At 37.8% G+C, this 20107-nt stretch overlaps 1 protein-coding gene across 3 annotated transcripts in view; it reads left to right on the top strand.

Annotated features, from left to right (window-relative positions):
* The window catches only part of SGMS1 (sphingomyelin synthase 1), a 258907-nt gene that overhangs the window by 69531 nt on the left and 169269 nt on the right, over positions 1-20107 (top strand). For all 3 annotated transcript variants that reach the window (XM_025042272.1, XM_025042271.1, XM_025042273.1), the window contains exon 3: positions 16253-16344. The gene's annotated coding sequence lies outside the window, so the exon portion shown is untranslated. The remainder of the gene's footprint in view (positions 1-16252; positions 16345-20107) is intronic.

Raw genomic sequence — 20107 nt, forward strand, 5'->3', positions numbered from 1 at the left:
ATCTGTTCCATGCCTGGTTATTTTGTCCTCAAAACCCAGTTATCTACCCTGCATCCTCTATACATGGAATATCAGTCACACTTTGTTTCAGGGGTTCACCTGAATGAATGCAGGTCACAAGCCCTACAGAAACTCCTTTCCCTTCAGTCTTGTTTTCTGCTTTACTTGCAGAATAAACCCTTTTGTTCTAATGGTTAATACTTTTTTACAACTAGGTATAACACATATGTCTACTCACCTTGGCTTTGTAAACTAACTTGACTGAGGGCCAGCCCAGGTCTGCTGTGCAGATGTGCATTGCCTCCCGTCCCTGCTGCCCTCTTCCCCTCCCACGATTCCAAGTGATGTGAAAATCAGCCTGGGACTTTAGCGTCACTCATAAGTCAGGTTGCCAGCCTTGCTACAGAGTAAATTTTTCCAGCTGAGTAAACTGTAATGAAAATCTAAGTTTGTCTTGAAATGTTCACTGCTCTGCAGAAAGTTGACACTTGGTCTCCAAGATAGTTTGGGTACTAACGTTATTCCCCTGTGCTGTCTGAATGTGGCAGATCAGATGTGGGTATCTGATGTCGCTTGTTAAAATTGACCTGACAGTGATCATGTAGGCACTGTGTGAGGGAAGTGGTGCCAAGTCTAAACAGTGATGACATGCTGTTAGTCTGAAAAAGAGGTAATTTGCCTGTTAAAAACAATAAAAGCTGGGAGATTAGGAAAAAACTTTTTTTTTTTGCTATTGTCATTATGTTTCAGTAACCAAAAAACTGCATGAATTGTTGCTGAAAAATAAAAAACAATAAAGAAAAATTGGGACTTTCTGAGTAATAGCTATCATTGTGATATATGTATAATTTATAGATAAACATATAGCTTTTAATATTTTATATGTATATAACATACATATAATATATAATTTCATACATTTTATATATTACATATGTATAGCTTTTCTGTTTTCTCACAAGGTTTTCTTTATGACTCTTTGCTTTTACTTTGACCCATGTTATTTATAAATTCTCATTCTCTTGACTTTTTTTTATAGACAGGTATGCATATGCATATTTTCTGCTCTAAGCCCAGATTGGTGGTACTTTATCTCAATCTTTTAAGTTTTTCATAATTTTTTCTTAAATAAATATCCAAGAATTAAATGAATGGCAGCACTTCAGAACAGTGATTTGTAAATAAATACATATCTGTGTCAGATCTTTTTGAATTTTTAAAAATAATTTTAAGAAGATAATAAGCCTACTTCCGACATTTTTAGACACATAGAACCAGGGAAATTTTGTTTACATCCTTCTTTTGTATGCCATACAAGTCTTTGAAGAATGAAAAGTAGAAGTCATAGGGTGAGGTTACTTTCTGTTTTCTTTCCCACAAGGTCTAATTTGATTGCTGGAACTTCAAAGTTGTGCTTTGGGAGTGTAATGTTAGTGGTGGCGGCCTTGGGAAAATTTTAAGAAGAAAAACGAACAGTTTTCTCCAGGGTGATTTGAAGCAAAGGTGTGGGTCATACAGCCCCTTCCATCTCCAGCACCTTGAGCTTTTCCTATTAAAACCTGTTGGCAGGAAAGAATCAGAAACTTTTCTTGAAGTGAAATAACTGCCAGTTTGGGTGCCTTCTTCTTTGGAGATGTGTATTTCATCAGAAAAGAAAATGTCAGCTCCAGGAATCAAAGTTCTTTTTTTAGGTGGATAAGTTTGCAGTTTGGTTTTTCTAGTCATGACTTTTGGAGGCTCCACCTTGGTTCTCTTGATTGAATTTGAACCCCACCCGCACAGTCTCCCAGAGTGGGTAGCTTAGCCCTCGGTCAGCATCTTTATATCAGAGTTTCAGTGAACTTGGCCTCATCTCCTGGTCTTATGTCCAAATAGGGCAGCTTAGAATAGCCCCGGGCATTTAAAGTATGACAGCTGACATAGCAAGCCAAGCTAGGTAATCCTCATTCGCAAAGCCAGGGACATTCAGGGAGGGGCACGAGAACATTATATAGGCAGAACTCTGAATGGTAAAATTTAAGTAAGATATTAAATCTCTAAAGAAAGATGAAATTATGTTGGCGTGCCATACTTAACAAGGCAGGAAAGTGCAAAATCTTTACATAATTTTCAATAGCGAGAATTTTCTAGTTGCTTGAATTAAGTTGTTATGAGAGGTAAAAAATTGCAGTAAGTGCTGTAATTTAGAAAATCAGAGACTTATATGATAATGTCTCTGCTGGAGTAAGTCTTTATAGGTGTAGCGGCATAACTATAACAAAGTTTCGCTAGATTGGAAAGCAGAAGATATAGGAATAACGTTTTTGGTCTTATCATTGTCTGTGCCTACAGTCCTCAGATTTTCAAATCTTAAACCTTTCTTACTGTCTCCAACCCTAGTTGGTCCAGCTGCCTTGTGGAATTTCTATTTGAATGTGTCCTAAGCACTTTCATCAGCGCTACATCTTGTTCTCCCTTTCTGTCATCCCCTACATGCTTTCTCAAACCAAGTCACTGTAGATTCTACCTCTAAAAAGTATCTCAAATCCACCCACTTCTCCCTATCTCATTGCCAATCTGCCGGTATGGCCATTCGAGTGACTTCAGTCATTTTCTATGTTCACTGTGACTCCTTATGAAATGAAAATCTGGTAATTCACACTTGCTTCCCTCAAAAAAACAAAACAAAACAAAACAAAAACCCCCCAAATAACAAACTGACATCACCCAGCTTTTTCATACCATCCCATTATCTTAAATTGAAATCATAATCTCACGTCAAAGTCCCATGGCTATTGCCTGCCCATCTCCAGCCCTCCTTAGGCTCCCTCTAACTCTCTGTGATCCAGCCTTGAAGGCTTGGTTTCCTGTTTCTCAGAAATAACATTCACTTTCACTTTCCTCTGTCCTTGTTAAAAGTTTGTTAACTTCTATTTTCTCAATTCTCCCTTTAAGTGCCTTTCTGTCGAGTAAAGCCTTAGGTTAGACACCACCTTATTGCGTCACGGCAGTCTCATTAGTGGTACTTACACTTTATTTATTATCCCTAATACCTGGCATAGTGTATGACATATAGTAGACACGACGTATTTTTTGAGGGAAGGAATGAAAGTAGTGGTATTTATAAATATTTTAAATGCCGTTGAATATTTTGGGAGGTGGCATGTCTAGTATGAGTGCGTAGACACCACCGCTTTTCTTACCTGTGCTTGTGGCAGGCATTGCTAATCTGTCTCCACTCCCCTCCACTGGGCTAGCTTTCTTAGGGTTGCAGTCTAAGCAGCTATTTCTAGTCTACTGGTCTATCTGAGTTGGCAAGTGACAGGAAACTCATTTGCCATTTCTAATCTAGCAGAGCTTTAGATATGTCAGGTCAACTCTTTATGCCTTAGTTTGCACACCAGTCAGATGCTGCAAGTAATCAGATGGTACGAGAAGATATTCTCTCATAAGGATAAAGTAGGAAATATTGAAAAATTAGTAAAGATTATCCAAATATAAGATTGTATAGTTACACCGAATGTGTTTTGATATAATAAATACTCATCTTATGATCAGCTACTCTCATATGGAGACTAAACGGTAACATCTTTATACACACAAATATAAATTTTAATTACAGCCTTACCATATCTATACATGAACCTTACGAGGACTCTATTTTCCTTTCAGAATTAAGTTAACCTCTTGTTTTTGTATTTACTAGATGTTTAGTTTTTATTTTGCTAGCGAAGAATACATTTCAAGTAGGTAAAATGTCAAGAAGATGCTAGTTTTTTTTTTAGTTTACTGTCATTCTGTGGCAGTTTTTCACAAAGTGTACCCATGTATTACCTGTATCAGAAACACGTGAAGGTGGTTAAATTGCAGGTTCTTGCCCCCGCAACTTACTGAATCAGACTTTTTGAGGCCTGGAAATCTGCATTTTAAATAAGCTCTTTGCATTTTGAATAAGCTCTAGAAGATTGAGAACCACTCCCATAAAATACCTAGTATATTGTGCGTCATTGTAAATTCTGATTTATAAAAGATGACTCATTCACTGACCTTTTCAGTCTCACCTGGGCATAACGACATCAAAACATATACCAATGCCAACGCTGTACAATGAAAGGCAGAGATGTTGATTGTGGCTTAGGTTGAAAAGAGTCAGTGACCTTATTCACCCAGAGCACAGAAGATCAACAAGGGGCATTGTTCACAGAAGCTTAAACACACTGGTCCTCTGGGAACGATGGCCCTTTGACCACAGCTGACGTGGGCGGAAGGAACCAGGCAAGGTTCTGGTCTCCTCAGTGCCAAGTGAGGGCCAGTCCTGCAGTGAAGGGGTGGTGCTTCTGGTTTAATTCTCTTGAGCAGCTCAGCAGGGCTGGGCTGGCAGTGCCCTTCTCCTTCACCAAAACACTCACTGTTTTCCAGCCCTTTCTGGATACCCAGGACGCAAGGAGAAAACGTGTTCTGAACAGGAAGGCAGAAATGACAGCATTTTTAAAAGTTGGCCTTGCCAAATGTGTAGGATGTGCTTTACTCGCATTAGCTTGTGTAATCAGCTTAAAGCGGGAAATCCAGGATGTCTATGATAACATTTTACAACAAATTTTAACCCTGGACTGGACTCCTGAGAGAGGTTACAGGTCTCCATCTCTTGTTTACATCAAAGCTTGCTCTGTGCCGTCAGCCTTCTTTGATCTCCTTTGATCCTTGAGGGTACTTAACGGCTTGCACTGCACAATTCCATATTCAGATTAATATTTTTTTCTGTTATTTCCTGAATGTTTATTCCATCTCACCAAATAGAAACAGGGATGGTGTTGTACTCACCTACTACCCACCCTTGCCCTGTTGTTTAGAAATCTGTGGGGGCATTTGTGGTTGTCATGATGGTGAGGGGTATGTATGTTAACATTTAACATCCTGAGGCTATGGGGTAGTAAATGCCCATCAGTCCTTGGGACAGTCCCACCTAACAAAGACTTACCTTGTCCAGAATGCTAATGGCACCCCCTTGAAAAACACTGGGCCTCTTTGTGTTTGTCTGCAACTCGTCCATTGCTTTCTTGAGAATAGTCCCAGCATATATATTTAAAATATATTGAATCTGTGTGGCTTAATAGATATCGCATGAGCTTAATTATGTACTGGGGAAATAAACAAGTAATTGAAGCCATCTTCCTGGGTGGCTGTTGTGCTCTGACAGTGAAGCTATTGCTCTTCTTGGATTTGTCTTTGCAGCTTCACCCTTCCTGATGCTATGATGTAGACGAGACTTATGACCAGAAAGTAATCCTGAGCTGCTGCTACTGTTTAACTCAGGAAATACTCTGATTTTAACAAACACTGCTGCATGTTACCCCACTGACACCTTGGTCTCACAAAGATAAACAGGGAGATGCTAAGTAAATTAAATGTTACATCATGAGAGGGGTGGGGGCAGAGAACCCAATGTTTTATCACTGACATCATCCCAGGTGAGCCTTTTCATGAGAATAGTGTCCCACACAATATATCCTGAGAAATGCTGCTGTGTCAACATCCTTAACATTAAGAGGGCTTGTGATTTGCAGGCACTTGTTCTGAGCTCTCAAACTTTCTGAAATTACGTTGCCTGTGGTTTAGAAAGTTACTGTGATGAGAAAAGAAGATTCGAACTATGTATTAGATAAGGTCAGTACAGGGTCCTGGAATATTTGGTGGTTCCTATCAGTTATTCAGTTAGAGATCACAGAAATGACAGGTGGATAAAAATTTAAGACCACAGAAGGACGAACAGACAGGAGGACTTCAGATCTTATTTTAAAGGACTCAGAGGTTATGCTAAGCCAGATAGCTTATTGAACTAAGGATGTCCAGTAGACTAGAATTTGGTATCTTGAAAACCAGAAAATAATCAGACTAACAGTAAAGGCGACAGGAACAGACTGGGAAAATTCAGCCAACTGGAGGTTGAGAGAAATGCAAACGGAAATGATTCAGAGGGCTGTTTTCCCTGCAAGGCCTCCTGTGATTGAGGAACAATGTGTTGATCCTTTGACTCGGTGAGCTTACTTCTAGGAGTAATTTCGAATAAATGATAAGAGCTTTGTTCAGAAATTCAGCTCTGAGAATGCTTATTGAGCATTGTTTGAAACTAAACATTGGAGGCATAAACATTGGAAGATGGTTGTGGGGATGGGGAGTACGACATAGGGAATGTAATCAGTGATATTGTAATGGCCATGTTTAGAGCCAGATGGGTGATAGAGTAATTGGAGAGGATCATTTCATAAACTACATAAATGTCTAACCAATGTACTGTATACCTGAAACTAATAATAAAAAAATAAATATGGGAAGCAACCCAGATGGCCCCCCATTGTGTAACCATGACAGAGATGTTGATATTGACATGGGACAAAATGGATGAAAAATAGGCTATAATAGAATGTATAAAGTTAACATTTTAATAAAGAAACTATGTAATATGGGGGAAAAAACCTGGAAAGGCATCAATCAAGATATTCTCATGGATTATCTTTATGTGGTAGAATTCGAAGTACCTGGAATTTTTTCTTAGGGCTTTAACACTGATAATGTTTAATATAAAACATATATAATTAGTTTTGTAATTAAAACAAAGTTTAACACAGTGCTTAAAAACATGATCTAATGTGGTAAAAGGTGCTCGTCAACTTTTTATCCAAATATTTCAATATTTAATCATTTTTAAATCCAAATATTCCTGGTAGTTTGAAGGAGCTGTTAGTTAATCTATTAGCACCGAGGAAATGAGGGTTCTGGTTACAAGGAATAAATGTAGGTGGGGTGGGGGAGTGCTGAGTCAATTAATGGGTGGAAAGGGTCTTAATATAGTTAAGAGAAAAGGATGAAAACTAAATCTAATACATTACTACTAAGAACATGCTTTGAAATTCTGCCTGGGAAATTTCCTACTGAAACATTACACACTCATGTCTCTTGAGTGCTTAATGAACACCTGCTAAGCTTGGGCTTGGTTCCCTTTTCCAAAAGTGGCTGAATCAGAGCTGTAAATGCATGTCAAGTGCTAGAGCTGACTTTCAGAAGAGTCAAGTTTCCAGGGGAAGACCCCGTGGATGGTAGGCTTGTAATTCTCCAAGATGAGGCCACAGGGCTGTATCAATGAATCAGCTCATTAAGAATTTAGGTTTCATTTTAAGAAATACTTTGCAACAGTGTTTCTCAGAATATACTCTATGGGAAACTATTCTTACGAGAAAGCTCATGGGGAAAACAAAAAGGCAGTGGAGGGGGATGGGGCGGGGAGGAGAATAAGTTTATAAAAGGAAATAGATCAGCATGTCTACCAGCCCCCATGCCGCCAGTCACATCTCACATTTGGTATATTAAAGCTCCAGAAGTTTCTTAGTAATGAATAGGAACCACTTGGAATACAAGGTGAAGGGAATTTATAATGTTAAACAGTTATACAAAGTGAGGCACTTTCCCCAAACAAATAGAAGAGCTCGTTACTATTAAGAAAAATAAAAACTGAGAAAAGAGACCTTGGGCACAAATAAGTAGGCTGTATATGTTCCTTTCAAAATATGAAATAAAACATGAGGATCCTTTAGGACTGCTCCTCCCCTTCTGGTTAGGTGGTGGTAATGGAGTCTTCAGTTATAAGTGACAGAGCAGTCCATAGGTGAGGGAGCTGACGTGTAAACTGCCTGCTGCAGCCAAATGAAACGACAGCTTTCTCAGTAGTGAAACAGTTGTTGACATTTCTGAAAACCTTTTATTTCGGTTATTTCTGAAAAGACCACATTCAAATGGTTTTTCCTAGAAGGTCTTGTTTTGGGGACCAACCTCTCTGTGACACATTCCCATCCAATGTATGTTTTTAGTCATCTTATTTAGTACTTTTAAACTTCAATACACAAAAGGTATTCATTTCTACATTATCGGTTCCTCCCTGAATACTTTCCCTGAGGTACACTTTCATATTATGCGAAAAAAGATGTGAAAAAAGATGGCTGTTTCTCAGTACTTAAAGGGAAAAACACTTTATATTCTTCCTTTGAGCAGAATTAGGTGGCCTGCCCCATTTCCCTTTTTGCTATCAGAACTTTAGAAATCATTTTATGTTCAAGCACGCCAACAGCATACCTGGTGTATGGGAAGTCAACTTCTCTATTCATTTCACGACTTTATATTGGTGACTTCTTCAAGTGCATGTGTCTTTTACTGCATGTTGCTGTTGCCTTAAATCTCTCTCAAAGATGGATAGCCCTTAAATAATTTAATAAAATAAACCGCTAGTAATGGTGTCATGATTTTAGATAAACCATTCATTGGCTTGTATCTTCAAGGTTTTTGGACAGAATATTACATACAATTTTAATCAGCTATAAAGAAGGCCAGGGCTTTTGGATAAAATACTAGGACCAAAAAGTTCTGATACAGCTTAAACACTCAAGGTGAGCGTGTGTGTGTTTCAGCAGCCAGTATTACAGTGTGCCTGATCATTAATGGAAGAACTTATTTAACTAGCATTCATTAAAGCAATGCGTAGTTTTTCATGGATATAGATGGACTGTGCTGCTTTTTTGCTTTAAAGAAAATAATGAGGATTGGACAAGAAAATTGCAAAGGTCCTTTTTCACAATGTGGGATTGAAATGTGCAGCAAGGTTAGTCATTCCCTCCTCTGTACCCTCCCGCACTTGGTTCTACTTTGCCGAAAACATTATTTGTGTGGCATCGTAATTATTTGTTTACGGCCTGTGTCTCTATTAAACTGTAGTTGGCCCAGCCTTGTTCTTTGTGTCAGCCGTATCTAACACAATGCTAGCAGTGAGGTTTTTTTTTTTGCATATATGATTCATATTTCTGAAATAGCAGATTAGGAGGCATATTTTAGGCCAATAAGTATTTCAAAATATTGGCAAATATTTTGAATAGTCAAAAGGGGTTGGGAGACATTCTTCGCCCCCAAAGCATAATATGTGTTCATTCCAAAAACTGAATAGTCAAAAGGGGCTGGGAGGCATTTTTCGCCCCCAAAGTGTAATATGTGTTAATTCCTGTATATATATATTCTCCTGTAATCTCACATTTCTCTATTAGGTTCCAGAGAGCATTTTGGTGCTGAGGGCTGCTGGAATGGGATAAGTAATATTTCCTCAGGCAGCTCTTCACACATTTCTCCTCTGCATTTCTATATTGTGCCTAGTGTGAACATACACCCTTATTGAAAGCCTACAGTACACCCAGCCCTATATTGTCCTGAGGATACAGTGGTGATCAACAACATGACTCTTTCTCCCCTCAGGGATGGAGGTCATATTCCGAACTATTAGAGGCAGACACAAGTCTTAGAATTTACACAGTGAATGTTCTTGCTACCTCCTTTTCTTCTTGATGGCGGGCGAAACATAGAAAACGATAAATACAAAAGTTTGAGAGTCATTTGTGATAAGGATGCTCTGCTATAAACAAAATTAGAAAAGGATATTTTCATTTATGTTTTCCTTCTCTACTCTTATCCTGAACACTTATTTTGTGTTATGCCATTGATGTTACTTCCTTTTCACCAGTGGCCCAACTCTAGAGTCTAATTTGTTGTATTGGAAATCTAGTCACTTTCAGATAATGATGGCTATTTGTAAATTACTCCTCTCTGACAGTGCTGCCAAGGGACATTATGACTAAACTAGGTGATAGAATGAAATTTGTACTAGTATGTCACTTTGGTGGGTGATATATTGTGACCTTTCAGTGATTTGGGCTTCTTTAAAGCACATCTCGGGGATGAGAGATAGATTGCATTGAATGTTGCTCAATAAAATTCTGATAGGTGCCAAGGAAATGCTTTGTGGACCCTGAGATTATGTCCCTGCTTACCTCACTGGCGAGTCAGTTTTAAGCATCAGTCTCTGTTGCCTATTGTAGTGTGACAGGGAGCCCATCACTTAACCCTGAGAGGCTCAGAACCCTCATCTGTAAAATTGGGAATGTTTGATGAAACTCTGAGTGGTTGTGAAAATTGAATAACATCTGTGAAGTGCTTGTTAATAGGACTAACAACAGAGTAGGCTCTCTACACAACAGCTACTCTTATCTCTTAAAATGGAAGACACTTTTTATTGCTAAGTATTTTGAAACACAGGTTTATAATACTTTTCAAGTTATAGCAGTTCATATTTACTGATATTTTAGTGAATCCACAACGTTTTTTAAATTCTATAGATAGCATTCTTTTTGGTCTATAGACCAATATTGTCTACTTGTTGATATTTTCCCATGTGGCTTAGAATTGAGTTTTGAAGTGAAACCGCAGCATGCATTTATCTATCTATCTGTCTATCTATCTGTCTATCTATCTGTCTGTCTATCTATCTATCTATCTATCTATCTATCTATCTATCTATCTATCTATCTTATTTATTTACATAGTCCTTAGTGCCAGATACTGGAACTAAGTTAGTTCTTTACATAAATTATCTCATTTATTTCTTACAATGAGCACATTGAAGCACAGAAAAAGGTCAAACAATTTCTTCAAGGCCAAATTGGAGGACCTGTGATTTAAACCCAGGCATGTCTGACCTCTAAGGCCAGGTTCTTAGCTCTCCTCTTTCTCTCAGCATGTGTTAAATGTCTGAGAAGATGGCCCTTCAGAGTGGCAGACACAGTGTTTTGTGGATGACTTTCAGTCTGGGTTGATATTGTGTACTTAAACACATTGTCCCTTAGTTAAAGGACTTGTGCTCTCTGTTAGGTATAAAGATTACACAAGTCCCCCATTACACCGTGTGGTATTTATGTTCCTGCTGGGCCCTTATCATAGTCTGTCCTTGCTCTGGTTCTTAGTGGTCAAGTCTTGGGGGAGGCAGTATGTCAACTGGTGAAGAGCCCAAGACTGAAATCGGACAGCTTGGAGTTGAATCCCAGCTCTGCAATTACAAGCTATGTAACCCCTAGAGCAAGTTAGTTTATCCTCTGTGCATTAGTTTTCTCATCTGTAAATCAGGGATAATAAATAGCGCTTACTTTAAAGGGTTATTGTGAGGATTAAAAGAGTATATACACACACATGCACATGGTGCTTAGGGTGCCTAGAACAGGGTCTGGCGTATAGTATTCCACAAATGTTTGTGGTTAGTGATGTGATGATGATGTTCTTTGAGCATAGCTATGTCATCTTTGTCTTTGTATTCCGTACAGGGCCCACCCCAGTGCCCTACAGATGATGGGTGCTCCATTAAAATCTGTTGAGGAGCTAGATGGATATGGATGGGCTGAATAGTTGAACATATGACCAGTTCTTTTTCATCTGGAAGTTATATTTGCCTTATTGACATAACTCTCAATTTTGGCTTTAATAGAATCAGAGACTGAATAACTGGAAAAATTTGACAAAATTAATTTGTCATTAATAATAGCTGACATTTATTAAGTGCTTACTATGTGATAGGCACAGGCTAAATATTATATGATTAACTTGCTGAATCCTTCCAAGAGCCTCATGAAGCAGGTATTATCCCATTTTATAGATAGTAAGTTCATGTGCATTAGCTTTATGCCTATAGTTAGAAGATTAGACTTTAAAATAGGAGGCTGGGCGTGAATCCCACAGTATTGCAGAACTGGGCTTCCTTCTCAGGTCTCCCTGAGTGACCTTTAGCCTATTGGTAAAGTACTCAATAAACAGTGTTATCTATTCTTACTGCAACTTCCTTGAGGCAGAATCATGAATACCAACACTACCCTAATACCCAGCTGGGAGCTCTGCACAGTGGTAACATAGCAATCATGTCATGCGTGTACAAACTACATGTTCTTTAGTTAAACATTCTTTCTTTCGGAAGAGTCTTCATATTGAAGCTAAAATTCTGACACTTTAGGTTAAAACTGTTTTCTCTGTTCCATCTTGGTAGAAACGGAAAAGCGCTGCTCGTTGTTCTTAGCAGGGTTGTGTGTAAAGTGTTAAGTGGTGGAGTCCTCCTTGTTTTCGCTTCCGTAGGTTAAGCCTTCCCTTTGAGTTTCACACCTCGAGTTAGGTTTCAGTGATCTTTATGTATCTGCTTTGGATCCTTTTCCTTCTCCCCATCTCCTACCCCCCACCCCCAATTTTTCCCAGAAATGTAGAACCCAGCATTGATCACTTTGATCCTGGCTGATATTTATTATGACATGAAGTTGTATATCCTCTTTCACAGTCAAGGTCTGCCATGTGGAAAAAGGGTAACCTGTGTGAGGTGATGTGCTGTACTGAAATATTCATTTTCTTTGACTTATTGTTCCTGAGACTATTAGTGTAGCATTTGTAAGGCAGCTGGTCAGTGACATTCCTTTTCATGCCTCCTTCTTCAGCTACCCAACTCCACAGTCTGTGGCTAGAAATGAGCACATTAGATCAATGACCTACAGGGCCCAATTGGAGTACAGCAGGATTTTTGCCTATTCACTAATCTTCACTTATTTAATTTGTATAGGAAGTAACATGTTACCCTCAGTAGAAGATTGATTGTATTGGTTGTATGATATATGAATTTATTGAGAATGGAATTGATTTAATGATATAAATATTCAGATTCTCCCCTCTGAGAAGTTCTTTTAATCTTTGATCTAGTACACCTGTTTTTGTTTTTTTGCCCCATAAGAACATTCTTCCCCATTTTCCCCACTACTTTTAAATATTTTTTGCTTGAGCCATGTGTATATTCCTGGATTCTTAGAAATTGCTAGTCACCCCATCCATTGAAATATTTTGGTCTTTATTGTAACTATCATAGTTGATATTAGTTTACGAGTATCTTTATGACATCGTCTTCTGAGGAATTTTGATGATTTTTTTGCATCTTATTTTCACCCTTTTAGTGTTGTTATGGGGTCACCATTTGTTGCATTCTGGGCCTTGACCTGGAAACACCAGTCATACTGTTAATTTTTTCATTAAATATGTTTAGTGCTGTTCATGGAGAGACTGTCAGCTCTTTGACTCCACCAGTCACCAGCTGCGTGACACTGTGAAACTGCTGAGCTTCTCTGCCTGTTCGTTCATCTGTAGAGTGGGCTGGTAACAGCACCTACTGTACAGAGGCTGTGTGAGCACTCAATGAGATAAAGCATGTTAAGTGCTTAGCACATTGTAAGTTCTCAGTAATTATTATTCATTATGAAAGTGAGCACAGGTGTGTGAGAATACTAAGATTGGGGCATTAACCCAGCTTTGAATGGTGACCATGAAATATTCCCCAGAGGTTGTCAGGCCTCAGTGAGTTAGTGAAGAGAAGAGGTGGTGTTTCATGAAGCAAAATGGCTACAAGGTTTTTACCAGTGATGGAGCAGAAAGTGTCAGGAGTTGAATGGAAAGGTGAGCAAGGAGCAGATCATGAAGGCCTTGTTTTATCAAGCCCAGAAATTCTGACTGTATTCCTGCGAAATGGGAAACCACAAGAAGTTGTGTTTAATTAGTGCTGGATACATGCTGACGTTAGGAAACAATTCAACATGTTCCACATGGGGACACTGAAACTTGTGAGAAGACTGATCTAAGAGTCCCTATAAGATTGGGAGTGCCTGGGCAGAGAGGATGACAAATAGACAACTGTGTTTACATCACATTTCTGCTGGCGCTCTGAAATGCTACATGTGTGCGCATGCGCATGTGCGTGCTGTGGGCGCAAAGCTAGTTTGTGCAGAGAAGGACCTATTCTCCATTTTCCTGTGATTGCAAAATTCTCTTTTCTCATAGAATGTGATGAAAAATGCATTCTTGTTTGTCAGTTTCCTTTGGATTAACTTTGTGTCTGGGGTTGCAAGTTTCTTTTTCGACTGTTTTTTTGTTTTTTGTTTTTTTTTGCTAATTATTTTTCACCAGTGCTTAGAAGTAGAAATGGAAAGACACCAGAAAATGATTTATATGAAAAGGAGTCTTCTCCCAACCCCTAAGTTCATGTACATAAACAAGAAAAATGAAGACTAGCAGTTAACTTTCATTTCTTTGGATAGACTATAGTGTTTCGTTATGCCATTTGGAGGAAGACTTGTAGAAATTAATGTAAATATGTGTCAGAGTGATAGCCAGCTGGCTGTCCCAAGTGAGTATCAGCTTTGTGGAAGGAATCGAGACATTTTCTTGTTATTTTGTTTGGAACTGCCTGACTGCTAGAGAGCATTTCTCTTGCCACAGTGCTGCAATAAACATAAACAGATACATTTCTAAGAAACAATTTGTTAAGAGAGTTTCTTTGAAATGTTTTAAGTAAAGAGACTTTATTATATGCTCAAAGCATTTGATTCTTAACCCCTCTAATAGAGCAGCCCCATGTTCCTTAACATAACTAATGTTGACGGCATATAGAGGAAAAGAGGTATCTGGTGATGGACTTGCCCTCCAGTGGTAAACTACAAAACTGGAGAATATGTGAGGCAGTTGTTGTTAGCCACTGGATGGCAAGCAACCAGGACCTGTGATCCTTGAGAGAAGAAACTCCCATGAGGTGAGACTCACATTTGCACTGGTGTTCTGCTCGAGCACTTTTTCTCTTTTGTACTGGGAGGGTAGCTCTGGTGAGCAGGATGGTGAAATGGAGGTCAGGGCTGCACAGAGGCTGGAATTTGTATGGCAGAGTACCTGCTAAATCTGACAGTTTGAGGACCAAAATAATTAAGTCCAGTGGTAAATTATAAACCATTGAAAAAGCAGGACTTCACATATCCACACTCATCATAAGAAGATAAACAAATGAACAATTAATGTACAATGCTGAGTCATGACTGACAATGTAGAGGGGATGCTGGAGTTGGAATAGTCAGCATTTTGTAACCATTGTAATACAGTTTAAATCAGGCAACGATCACCAATGGGTCGGGGGAAATTTTGGATGGAGGGATAAGATATTTTTATGGTCTTAAAGTAGCTCCCCACAGATTACTTATTAGTTGCAAGGGAAAAATAATAATTTTCCATTGGAGAAATTAGACAAAATCTTGGCTGGGCGATTAAAATTAATTTTGCCAAGGAGGATTAGATGGACTTTATATGTTTTCAGATGTGACTCTTGGAGAAGAAAACATCACCTCTGGAGTTTCCTGACTTATAATACATGACCTGAATTGAATCATGAAGAAATGTCAGACCAGTCAAGAGGAAATGTTTTATTCATATAAAAAAGGGGAGGACTATATTTTTCTAAAAGTGTCAGTGTAATAAAAGACAAAGGAAAGCCAGGTGTTCCAGATTAATGGCAGTTAAATGCAATACCTGACCCTGAACTGGATCCTGAGTTGGAGGAAAAGAAATTACTGGGTTAATTGAGAATGGTGGCCGATTAAATAACTGTATCAGTATTAAATCTACTAATATTAATAAAATTATGGCTATGTAAGAGTATCCCTATCTTAAGAAATAAATTATGAAGTATTTAGAAGTAAAGAGCATGATGTATGGAACTTATCTCCACCTGGCTCGGAAAAAAAATATAGAGAGTGAATGTGTCTGTAGAGAGAGAGTGAATGATTAAGTATATGGGTTAAATGTTATAAGTAGATGAATCTGGGTAAAGAATACCTGGTATTCTTTGTACTATTATTATTCTACAACTTTTCTGTAAGCTCAAAGTTATTTCCAAGTTGGAAAAAAAAAAAAGCCCAGCAATTATAATTATGACTTAAGGCGAAAAGGAGATTATATGGAAAAGATCCATGCGTTTCTTAACTATCTTGGTGTGGATTTTCTACCCTTTGAGTTATCTCTGGTAAATAAACATTTAATCCTATGACAGTGTCTGTGTCACTCAGTAAGCCAAACCATTTCTATATCTATTGGCTAAGAAAGTATTTCTAGTGCAAGAAGAAATAATAAGACTGCTTTTCAAGTCGAAACTGTCATATCATTTCGTGCCATACAAGAGTTTGGAATGAGAAGGCATAGAGGTGGTTCTAATTCTTCTTTTGATACTTGCTGGCTGAATGGTCATGGGGAAGTTGGCTAACCTTTGGGAAGTTTGGCTGGTGCATTTAAAAATAATATTTTCCTATTCTTAAGGTCTTATGGCTCAAACGAGAAAGTACATGTGAAAGCTCTTTGTAAATAGTAATGATTTCTCGTACAAACATTAAATTACCATTAATAGTTGTGGTTAAAGATGAAAAATGCCTTAGACTAAGGTAGAGATTTTCCTTAACTCAAATGGCCCTTTTATCATTTAAATGTCAAGATTCTTTCTGAAAGAACGTCTCTTTCCTCAACAGACTCTTTGGTTCCTTCTGGTTGCCTCTTTTCTCATTTCCTGCCTTTATTGTTCCAGGCAAAGCTTCAGTGACCAAAGGAGTTGTGGATTTCCTGAATTTCAAGAACAGTGAAGTAGGAGCATAGACGGGGGCGTATGAAAGACAACACGTAAGTCAAACTCGGCATTTTATCCATTCCCAAACTTCTCATAGATCTGAAGTTCCTCGGAATAGCTCCTGCTCTGCTCTGAGACTGTGTGTGAGGCTTGATGGGTGGAGAGATCTTCCAGGCCTTTGAGGTGTCCCAGGTCAAAATCAACCAAAGAAAGGCCAGTATTGTTTGGGAAAGGAAGGAAAAAGGATCGAAGAAGCCAGCTTCCTCATGGGAGGAGGGAGGCAACGTGGGCCAGGGTGGTAGAAATGTTTAAAACAAAAGGCACAGGAGATGATGCCTACCCGAGTCACTGAAATGACAGAAAAGGGTGCTGCTGGATCTGAAGTCACATAAACCAGGATATTTAAAAGTTTAACATTTAAATTTGACATTTAAAAGGAAAAAGGGCCACGTAAATGAAAATCTCTATCTCACTAAGTCATTTTTCATCTTTGACCAAAACTATTAATAATAATTTAATGTTTACAGAAGAAGTTATTAGGAAAGATTCTAGGGAGGCCTGAGAGAGTCATTTGGGGCCAGGCCTTTCCTTTAATCTGGAATTGGTTTTGATTGAGGCTCTTTATTCTGGAAGGTTATAGTTACCAGGTCTGCCCTCTTCTCTGGAGTCGAAAAGTTTTGGCCAGTGTTGCTCAGAGTGTCAATCTGAGATGAGATGAAGAGCTTACTCTAAAACATAGACCAGTAAATGTCTTCCTTCATGGAGGAAGTCTTGTGCCAAAGGTAAAAATCAGATGAACTAAAGTGTTCATAGTGTCAGTAATTAATTTCCATTCTGGCACATAATTACTATGTATATGTATGTATATATATATATTTGATAAGAATGGTACATTGCGTGAAGTGTTCTGCAACATGCATTTTTTCACTGTTATGTTCTTAAAGTTCACTCGTTGCATGCTATGGTGGTAAATTAATTTTTAATGTTAAATAAAATTCTGTTGTGAAAATCTGTATTACAGTTTATCTGTTGCTCCACTTCCAACGTTTGGTATTTTCTTGTCAGTCTAGTGGATATAAAATAGCATATCGTTGTGGTCTTAATTTGCATTATCCTGATGAATAGTAAGATTGAGCATCTTTCTTTTTAGCATCTTTGGAAAACAGTTCATGACTTTAATGTGAACAATTTTTCAGTCTTTTCTTGTATGGGTAGTGCAGTTTTGTTTTTTCCTGTTTTTTTTTGTTTGTTTGTTTGTTTTGTTTCTTTTGGTTTTGTTTTTTGAAATACAGCCTAACATCTCTCTTTTAACTGTGTATTTGGTCTGTTTTTATTGCTAATCTTCATTTTTTTTTTTCATTTGGATTGAAGTTTTTGTTGATTTGTGTTCTCATCCAGTTTTTTTCTCTGCTGGTTTGGAAATTATGCGTTCTATTTCTGTTTTTCTAATGATTGCCTTGAAAGTACACTGTGCACACTTAACCATTTTGAAGTCAATCAGTAGTTAAGGTCTTTTAATCTCCTTCTAGACTAATACAAAACTCAAAGGACACCTAATGAAGACCGTCTCCTTCTGTGCTTATGTGTTTTTTTAGTGTTTCAGTTCTGTTACATGTTTCAGCATACAAATTAGATCATTGTTATCATTTAGAGATAGTCTTTGTTTAACTTTACCTGTATGTTTGCTGTATCTTGCTTCTATTTCCTTCTTGCAGCTATACCTTTCCTCTGGTGAGATTTGCCTTTTTCAGAATTTTTTTCGTTAGAATCTCTTGGTGATAAAATCTATCAATTTGATTTCCGTGAAAATGTCTGTGTTTCACTCTCAGAGGTCTTAGTTGACAGTTGTTTTCTCCTAGGATTGTGAACATTGTTCCATTGTCCTATGGCTTTCGTTTTTGCTCTTAGGAAATTGGTAGTCTTTCATTTGCCATTTTTTAATAAGTGATTTGGATTTTTTAAGTTTACTCGTCATTGGGGTCCTGCAGTTTCACTACAGTGTGTCTACGTGCAGCTTTCTGTTTTTTTATCTTGCTTGTATTTTCTGTGTTTCATATATGTGTGGTTACATGTTATTCATTAGCTCTTAAAATTTCTCAGTTATTAATGCTTTGAATATTGTCTGTCTTCTATTCTCTCTATTGTCTCTTGGTTTTGATTAAATAGGTGTTAGAACTTTTATTTTTATGTCTTTTAATTTGTGTTTGATGTTTTCTTCCCTGTCTTTTTTTTGGTTTCATTCTGGGTAATTTCTTAAGATTTAGCTTCTGGTTCAGTAATTTTCTCTTCAGCTGTGTTGAATCTTTAATTTCACCCAGCCCTTGAGTTTTTAATTTCAGTGATTATATTTCTTCATTTCTAAAAGCTCTATTTCTACTTCATATCTACTTGAGTATTTTTTGATGGTCTCTTTTTGCTTGTTCATTTTTTTTTCACTCCATTTTTCATATCTTTAGGCAACACCAAAGAGAGTTACTTTATATTCTGTATTTTATAATGCTACTATCTGAAATCCTTGGTGGTCCAAATTTGTATTTGTGGTTTGTTTCCAGTTTTGATTATATGTTGATATTTGTTTGATAATTATATCTTGGAATCTTGAAGTCTTCTTGAAATGTTTGTATGTTTGTCCTAGGAACCAGGAGATGCTGTAGACCCAGGACCACTTTTGTTCCCTTTAGGAATCCTGATTGCAGGTTGGGCTTTTCCCCATCTTGCTAAAAGCTGAAGGTCTAGGTGCTTGTCCCATTCATAATTTGCCTCCAGGGCGGCTCCTGCTTTCTTCTTGGCTCAGGTCTCAGTGCACTGTTCCTACCATATCCTCCTGGGATTTGTTTCTCTACCTCGAGTTTAACCAATGCGTTAAGAACTATTTAAAAAAAATCATTTATCCATAATCTAATTATAGTATAGCTGAAGGGTCCTGCAAATATCTAGTTCATCACAATCCCTAAATTAGTAGTGCCGAAGTGATATTTTAAAATCGTTTTTTTCTGTATAAGCCCTTTATCAATTTTATTAAACCTTTTAAACTTTACATGATAAATTACTTTATTTCAACTAAGGATAGGAAAATATTGAAGTAGTGATTTCTTTGAAAACTAGCTCAGCCACATCTGTACTCATATGACTTTTGCACTTTTTGCCTGTTTTTTTTTTTTTCTTTTTTTCTTTTTTTCTAGTTAATCTTTTGATAATTTACTTCCTTGGAAGTTGGAATCACTGCTTTTGGAATAACGCGTAAGAACAGGGTTCTTACTCAGCACCCCTTTCTTATGCCTCCCAATCAATTTTCCTTTAAAGTGTCATTTTCTTTCTATCCGGAATACTAGACATGGAAGAAAGGCATCCGCAGGCATAGATCCACAACTGAAACAGCAAAAATTTGCTGTTTGCTGTTGTGAATTAGAGGCATCATCTCTGTAAGCTCCGTGTCCTTACATTCTACATCCCATTTGTAGGCATAGAAAATAGCATGAAATTTTTGGTAAATAAGATATTAAATTGACTTTGGCTTTGGCACATGAAAAAATTTTGATTTCAAAATGGTTGTCAACGGAGGTTGCTGATTTCATAGTGTATTCATTCTGCAGGGGAATAATCACCTGTAGGCAACCATACCTTTTTAGAGGCTACACAGATCTGACAGATAGGTGTGGATTAGGACTTTATGATGAAAGTGATGTGTTAGGCATGTTTCTAATCTGCAAAATCTTTATGCTTTGTAGGTTACAGGTGGCATTCTTGTAATACTAGTGTAATCATAGAAAAGGCGGGTGCTGAAAACATTCCTAGGAAATACTGAGCTCTGTGGCT

The sequence above is a fragment of the Pteropus alecto genome, unplaced genomic scaffold, assembly GCF_000325575.1.
Source record: "Pteropus alecto unplaced genomic scaffold, ASM32557v1 scaffold88, whole genome shotgun sequence".
Lineage (NCBI taxonomy): Eukaryota > Metazoa > Chordata > Mammalia > Chiroptera > Pteropodidae > Pteropus > Pteropus alecto.